We start from the raw sequence: 7822 nt of genomic DNA on the forward strand, positions 1-7822 counted from the left end.
CCATATCATAGGCACTGGCCTGGGACCATCACACAGCAATCCCATGCCATCAGTCAACAGAGCTCACTTTGGAGACACTAAGGACTTTTATCCCTTCTCTCTGTCGCATAAGACTCTGTACGTCCCCTCTGTTCTTGTGTGAAAACCTGCATGGGTACCTGATCGACTTATCTGAGAAGGTTCCACTCAATAAACCTGGCATTGTGGACAGATACAAATACATTTAAGAGTATTTCTTACTTGCAACAATATTACATGAATTCTTTTTTAAAATTTTATTAAATTTATTGAGATGATATTGGCTAATAAAATTATATAGGTTTAAAGTGTACAGTACTATGATACATTATCTGTATATTGCATTGTGCCTTCACCACTCAAAGTCAAATCTCCTTCTGCCAGCATATATTTGACCCCCTTTCCTCTTGTCTATCTCTTCCGACCCCCTTTCTCTCTGGTAAAGACCATATTGTATGTGTCTATGAATTTTTGTTTGTTTATTTGTCTTATTCATTTGTTGCTTTCAGTTTTGTAACCCACGTATGAATGAAATCATATGATTCTTGACTTTTTCCATCTGACTTATTTCACTTAGCATAATATTCTCAAAATTCATCCATTATATTACATAACTTCTAAAACTAAGTTTGATGATTGGGAGGGAAGGTGGTTAAAAGGACAGTATGCTTTTCATCTAATCATCATCATCATCATCATAATAATAAACACAGCTTGGGGGAAGCTGTCTGTAAGGTTACTGAACAACGTGGACTTTCTTCCCTGAGTGAATAGATTTATTTTGAAGCAAAGGGTGATAGTTTTATCTTGTTGAGAATTTTTCTAGCCATTATTTTACAAGAAAACATTTTAAAAAAGTTTAAGCAGTATAATTCACAATAGCCAAATGATAGAAGCAACCCAGGTACCCATGACAAATGATGAATGTATGGATGAAGAAAATGTGGTGTATACATGAAATGTATTATTATTCAGCCTTAAATACAAATGAAATTCTGACACATGCTACAACAAAGATGAATCTTGCGGACATTTTGTTTTGAAATAAGTTACAAAAGGACAAATACTGTGTGATTCCACTTATATGGGGTACCTAGAATAGTGTAAATCACAGAGACAGAAAGTAAAATGGTGATTGCCAGGGTCTGGGAGAGTGAGGAATGGGGAATTAGTGTTTAATGACTTCAGAGTTTCAGTTTGGGAAGATAAAAAATTCTGGAGATGGTTGCATAACAATGTGGATGTACTAAAGCCACGGAACTGTGAACTTAAAAATGGTTAAAATGGCAAATTTATGTTAGATATATTTTATCACCATTTAAAAAATTAAATTGAAAAATAAAAAGTTTAAAATGACTTCAACTGCATCTTCACGTTTATTAATTTTCCTAATTTAGGAGGGGAATAAATTCCATTACTCCAAAATTCTGCATCTCTGCTGCTATAAGGCTGAATAAAATATCACCAACAGTTTTTTTTTTTTTTTTTGCCTCTTTCAAAGAGACCCCATCAGCTTCTTATTTGGCCATCGGTTCTGAGACACATATATTTGTGGCTCTGCATTCAGATTACAGTTGCAACCAGCATGTTTTACAATTACAAATATCAAAAAGTAAATTAAGAAAATAATGTTATCATCTTGGAAAATTGCTGCTTGGTTAGGAGATTTTTATATGACAATTTACATTAAAGATGGAATATTATTGTAGTTTCTCATTATTAAACAGATTTAAAAATGCACATTTGGATATCAAGATAAAGATATTTATGAAATATTTTCTTATTTGTGAAAATGAACTCTACTTGTTGATGCTATGCTTATTGTTCCCTTACGAATATGTGACCAAATCTTACTGATCTTTTATTTTTTTATGGTGTTTAAAGTAGGCTAATAATAACTCCCCAAACTGTTTATTTTTCTGTTTATTTTCTGATGTAATAACTATAACGAATACCTTTATGTGTCAAAGTTTCATGCCTACAACACTAAAGTGAGAATGATTTTTCCATTTTTTAAAGTCATCAGAATAATTTATCAAGTATTATTAAATTCTGGTCATCATCCAAAAACTTGCATGAGATTTGTTTTAGAAACGTTCTCCCACCACCCAAAACACACACACACACACACACACACACACACACACACAATGGCGGTAAAATATAGGTGAAAAGACATGACTCCAGGCACCTGGATATAGACATTTTTGACAGAATATAGAATATCTTGAAAATTTCCCCTTGATTAATTTCTTTTTATTACAAATGTGTTATTAAATTTTGACAGAATTTTTTCATAAATGCTGAATTCTTTTATAGATAAAATAATTTTAAATAAAACAATTATTACAAAGAATAATCAATAACTGGTAACATTATACTGAATTTATAATATAAATGCAATTGTTAAATATATCTTGGGCAGCAGTGATCCTGACTTTGGACAAGATTTACTTATTTTTTCCTCCCAACCCTGTTGAAAAATGGAGAGAGTCAAGTGCTCCTGGGAGGTGGTTATTTCAGTGAGAGTGAATTTCGTGGGGGAAAGGCTGTGTAGCTGGAGTACACTGAAAATCACTTGTTTCTTTGTGAGTGGCTTGAATTTATTTTGAGTCAGTCTGAGTAAATGTCAAGTGCTTTTTCACGTGGTGAGAGTGAGTTCTTCTGCAGGCACCTTTCATAAAAGCAAGATATCATGGCAGAGATGGGGCCGTAACTTTACATCCTTTATGGAAAATTCCCAAATCCAAACTCCTCTGAAAACTCAGACCTTGCTTTCACAACTTTATTGGTGATAATATTGGATGTGACCTGATGTGGGACTATTCATAGTTTTAACTGGTTCTACTTATTATAAATATTTGTACATTTGATTGTGGAAATATTAGTGTTTGATTACAGATGCTGCCTCAAATCCTGCCAGGAGTGCCCCATAATGTTGTATGTGTACCACATCACTCCAAAAATCAGAACATTTCTGAATTTCCAAATATTTTTTGCTTTAAGGGTTTCAGAAAGGGGATTTAGGGCTATACTACTATAAAAATTATAACTACTAAGAAATACTATTCTTTCATGCAATAAATATTTATTATATGCATACTATGTGCCAAGCACTGTGCTGATTACTAGATATACAATAGTGAAGAAAACATATATAGTTAGAGAGACAATTACATGTACAGTTATATAATTATAGATACATATGTAATTATATATATAAAATTATATATAATCAGATATATAATCAGATATATATCAGATATATAATCAGATACATATGTAATTATATATATAAAATTATATATATCAGATATATAATTACATATCTATATATAATTATCTAATAGTATATATATAATCTTAACATTTGATACTTAATATCTTAATATTAATTGTATATTATATATGATCATAGATATTATAGCACGTGAACAACTAAATAATTGCAAATTGTGTTAAATGGTTTAAAAAAAGGACAGAATTCAGGAAAAAATAGGAGAGATTTAATTTAGATTGATGAATCGGGAAAATATTTGAACGGAAACCTGCAGAGTTACCAGGAGCAGACAGGTGAAAGCAACTGGGAAAACATTTCATCTAGAAGAAACATGTGCAAAAAGATTCAGGAGTAGGAAAAAATCTTGGCAAATGTGAAGGGTAGAAGAAGACCATGTACTGGATACATGGCAAGGGATAAGAAACTGAGATGAGATGAAGCTTTAGAAGGAGGCAGAGGGTAGATTATTTGAATGAGCCATAGAAAAGACAAATTTTATTCTATTTGGTGGGAAGTGATGTAATCAAATTTAATTTTTAAATTATCATTCTAGGATATAATAAGAATTCTAAGAATGAATTGGAATTGCACAAAGTTGGAAGTAAAAAAAAATTTCAGATGAGAGATGATGGAGGTAAAACCGGTGAAGGAAATGGAGATGAAGAGAAAGAGAGAAGAGTCAAATTGTATTTGGAGAGAGATTAGCAAGGCTTAGTGATGGATTGGTCACAGCAGTTGAGAGAGAGATTTGCTATTTTCTGGATGAATATAAGTGTCATTTGCCAAGATGAAGAAGACTGAAAGAGGAACAAATTGGTTTGGGCTGGGGTGAGGGGAGAGCAAGAGTTCTGTTTTGGACATGTTATGTTTGTGACGTTTGTAGAATATCCAAATGTATGTATCAAGTAGACATTTAGATATACACGTCCAGAGTTGAGATATAAATTTGGAGGCTATTAATTTGGTAGTTGTCATGTAGATGGATTTGAAGCATAGGAATGGATGAGAATACTTAAAGAATGAAGTTAGGGAAGAAGGTCAGAACAAGTCAACATTTAAAAATCAGGTAGAAGAGGAAAAGGCAGCAATGGGGAGTGAGAAGGGGTGGTCAGAGCAGGAAAGGTGCTTGTTGAAAAAGCCAGGAGTAAAGCGTTCTGAACGTGCTCCTTGTTTTTGACTTCAGAGCAGTCATTGGTGGCCTTATCAAGGCAGGTTTTGTAACCAGATTCTGGTAAACCAATCAGGAAGGTAGGGTGGTGGACGCGTTTCTTTTTGGAAGCTTGATTATGAAAGGGAGCAGAGAAGCAAGGAGGTAAATAGAGATAGATGCAGGAACAAAAAGTTTACGTAAAACATAGGAGCTGTGAGCATGTCTAAGTGCTGATGGGGATAATGAGGAAAGAGATACTGAAGCTGCTGGAGAGAGGAGGGAATTCAAGGAGTTGAGGCTACTGCTTATTCTGTATCAGAGTAGTAAGGGTAATAAACACTTTAAACCATTTTAATCCTCACAATCACTGCTAGGAATAAGTATAAGAGTTTTAACCCTTTGTTATATGCCAAATGGCTCGGAAGTCCAATGAGAATGGCCCCAGGCTTACTCATGTCTATCAGAAATCTCCTTGAAGTACAAACGAAAGTTCAGATGTGTTTCTATTGCTCCCCTTGGTTGCCTTTCGGTCACTGCCAAGTTTGATCTCAGAGAGGCTCACAGAGTCCCTTCTCCCTTCGTCTCTTTCCCCTCTCATCCTCATTTCCACCTCATCCTCTGCCCTCTCCTTCAGTTCTGACTTTTTGTCACTGTACTACTTTTACCTATGTTGGTAGACACTCCTTGCACTGAATCTCCCCATTCTTAGAAAGCATCTCTAAGACAAACAAAAGATAATATAGATCAATTCTCATAGCAAGTCTTGAATTTATTCACTATTAAGTAACCACTATGGGTTAGGTACTTTACTATGCAGTGGTGATCAAGCAGACATGGAACTTATATTTTGATGTGTGTGTACATATAGAGATGGTGGTGGTGGTGCAAATGGTTGACAAGTAAACCAATAAATATTTTTAAAAAGATAATTTCAGATAATGATGAATTCTCCGAAGGAAATAAACCAGGGTGACATGATGGAGAATTACTAAATGTTTACTTTTGACTCAGTGGTCAGGAAAGTTCTTAACATTTTACTAAAAGACCCCTCTCCACCAAGGTAAGGATGGAAACAAAAAGAACCCACCTTGACCCATTGGATGGGATGACATGAGTCAAAGGAGTGAAGAAGGAGGAAACTTGGTCCAGTCACCCTATTTCCATTTCGCAGATAAAGATCCAGAGGTCAGAGTTACCTAGCCTGCTCAGGGCCCTTTGATTCAAAAGGGATAACATGAAGATTCCAGCCTTTGTTTAGTTATTCCTTGAACAAAAGCACCAGCTCCAGGCCTATAATAATCTCTAGGAAACCTTGGACAAAGTAATTTACCTCACTCTGCAAGGGAAGCTATTATCAAACTAAGTATCTTAGGGCCAAATCATGTATATACAAAGCACTGTGACTCTTTTGGAGACAGTGGGCAACATCAAATCAAAATTTTCACTGCTGCACCATCTCATCATTGTGAAATGTGAGTTTTTTAGACAGGTCTTGAAATTCTGCCAGAGGCCGCTTAGTCTTTCCCTTCTCTTCTAGAAAGGAATGTGCTTAAAATTTCCCAGAAAGATGGGTGTTTCCTTCAGAGAAATACATTGCTCAAGCTTGCTCAGTGGCAGCCAACTCTGGATAATCACAAAAATTAGGGCATGATTTGTTTTTCATATATCTTACAAAAAGAACTGCATAGAAATGCAAGGCACTGCATTGTGGTCTGTGTTTTACTGAGGCAGAAAAGGATACAAAATTTGTTATTGCTTGATTGATGTGGTAGTCCTCTCAAGTCTCCAACCAGACATCTGGGGTGTACATTGAGGTATAACTATGGAGCATGGATTAGGAAAATATGGGAAAGTGCTTCCCCTGGTTAGCCTTTTAGCTTGTATTCAGTTAGGTGACTATAATTGAAATTGTCTATGCAAAGCCAGGAAATAGCCTACCTATTTTAAAAGAGAGCCAAGGGAATGGAATAATTAAATGGCTAAAAAATAAGATGTACGAGGGAAGATTAAAGAAGATGGGGAATGATGAAGAGAAGGCTGAAGGTATCAGATCCAACATTGGTGTGTGTTACTATTTCCTCCCCACCCCTGGGCAGGACCTCAGTGTCCCTTTGCCAATCCTCTGGGGTACCCCAGGAAATCTCTCCAAGCCCTGCTTCCTATCCCCATCCTATACTTCCTCCATTTGGTGTCCCTCCTCCCTTTCTCTCCCATTTCTTCATACCTGGTTTGTTTCTTACTACCCAACCCTTTAGTTAATTGTCTTAACAAGCTGTGTTGTTTTCTGAGTCTCTACCCTTCTCATAAGAAGTATTTACGACAACTATTGGTGACTAACTAAAGGAAGACCCATTCTGTTGGTTTCTGGTGCATAGCTTGTCTTTACTAAATGTTTTTTGAATTGAATATTCACAGTTACTGGCACAGCTGTCTTACTTTAGTCTCATGCTTCATGGACCAGTGACAGAGAGAGGGAGAAAACAGCAAGTCTCTATGTTCATACCAATCCAAGCAGCTTGGTGTTTCCATGCCAGCTTGCATCCATGAAGATCTTTAGAACAACATCAGTTTTCTCAGATTGGTGTATAAGTTGGGGCAGGTCAACTCCTGTAACACAAGACTTAAAAATTTCAAAGGTTACAGAAATCCAGAAGTAATCCCCCGTTTATATGGGCAAACAATTTTCAACAAAAGAGACAAAAACATACAATGGAGAAAGGAAAGCCTCTTCAATAAATGGTACTGAGAAAACTGGAAAGTCCCATGCAAAAGAATGAAACTAGACTGTTGTCTATCACCACACACCAAAATTAATTCAAAATGGATTAAGGACCTGAATATAAGACCTGAAACAATAAACTACATAGAAGAAAATATAGGTACTAAACTCATGGACCTCAGACTTAGAGAGGATTTTACAAATTTGAACTCAAAGGCAAGGGAAGTAAAAGCAAAAATAAATGAATGGGACTATATCAAACTAAAAAGCTCTGCACAGCAAAGGAAACCTTCAACTAGTCAAAGAGGCAACCATCTGAATGGGGGGATATATTTGCAAACAATGCCTTTGATAAGGGCTTAATATTCAAAATATAAAAAGAACTCATACAACTCAATAACAACAAGAAACAATCCAATTGAAAAATGGACAGAGGACCTGAACAGACACTTCTCCTAAGAAGACATACAACTGGTCAACAGACATATGAAAGGATGCTCAACTTCACCAGCTATTAGAGAAATGCAAATCAAAACCACAATGACATACCATCTCACACCTGTTATAATGGCTATCATCAACAAGACAAGGAATACCAAGTATTCGAGAGGATGCAGAGAAAAAGGAACCCTCGTACACTGCTGGTGGGACTGCA

Source organism: Pteropus vampyrus, unplaced genomic scaffold (genome assembly GCF_000151845.1).
Source record: "Pteropus vampyrus isolate Shadow unplaced genomic scaffold, Pvam_2.0 Scaffold332, whole genome shotgun sequence".
In the NCBI taxonomy this organism is placed as follows: Eukaryota; Metazoa; Chordata; class Mammalia; order Chiroptera; family Pteropodidae; genus Pteropus; species Pteropus vampyrus.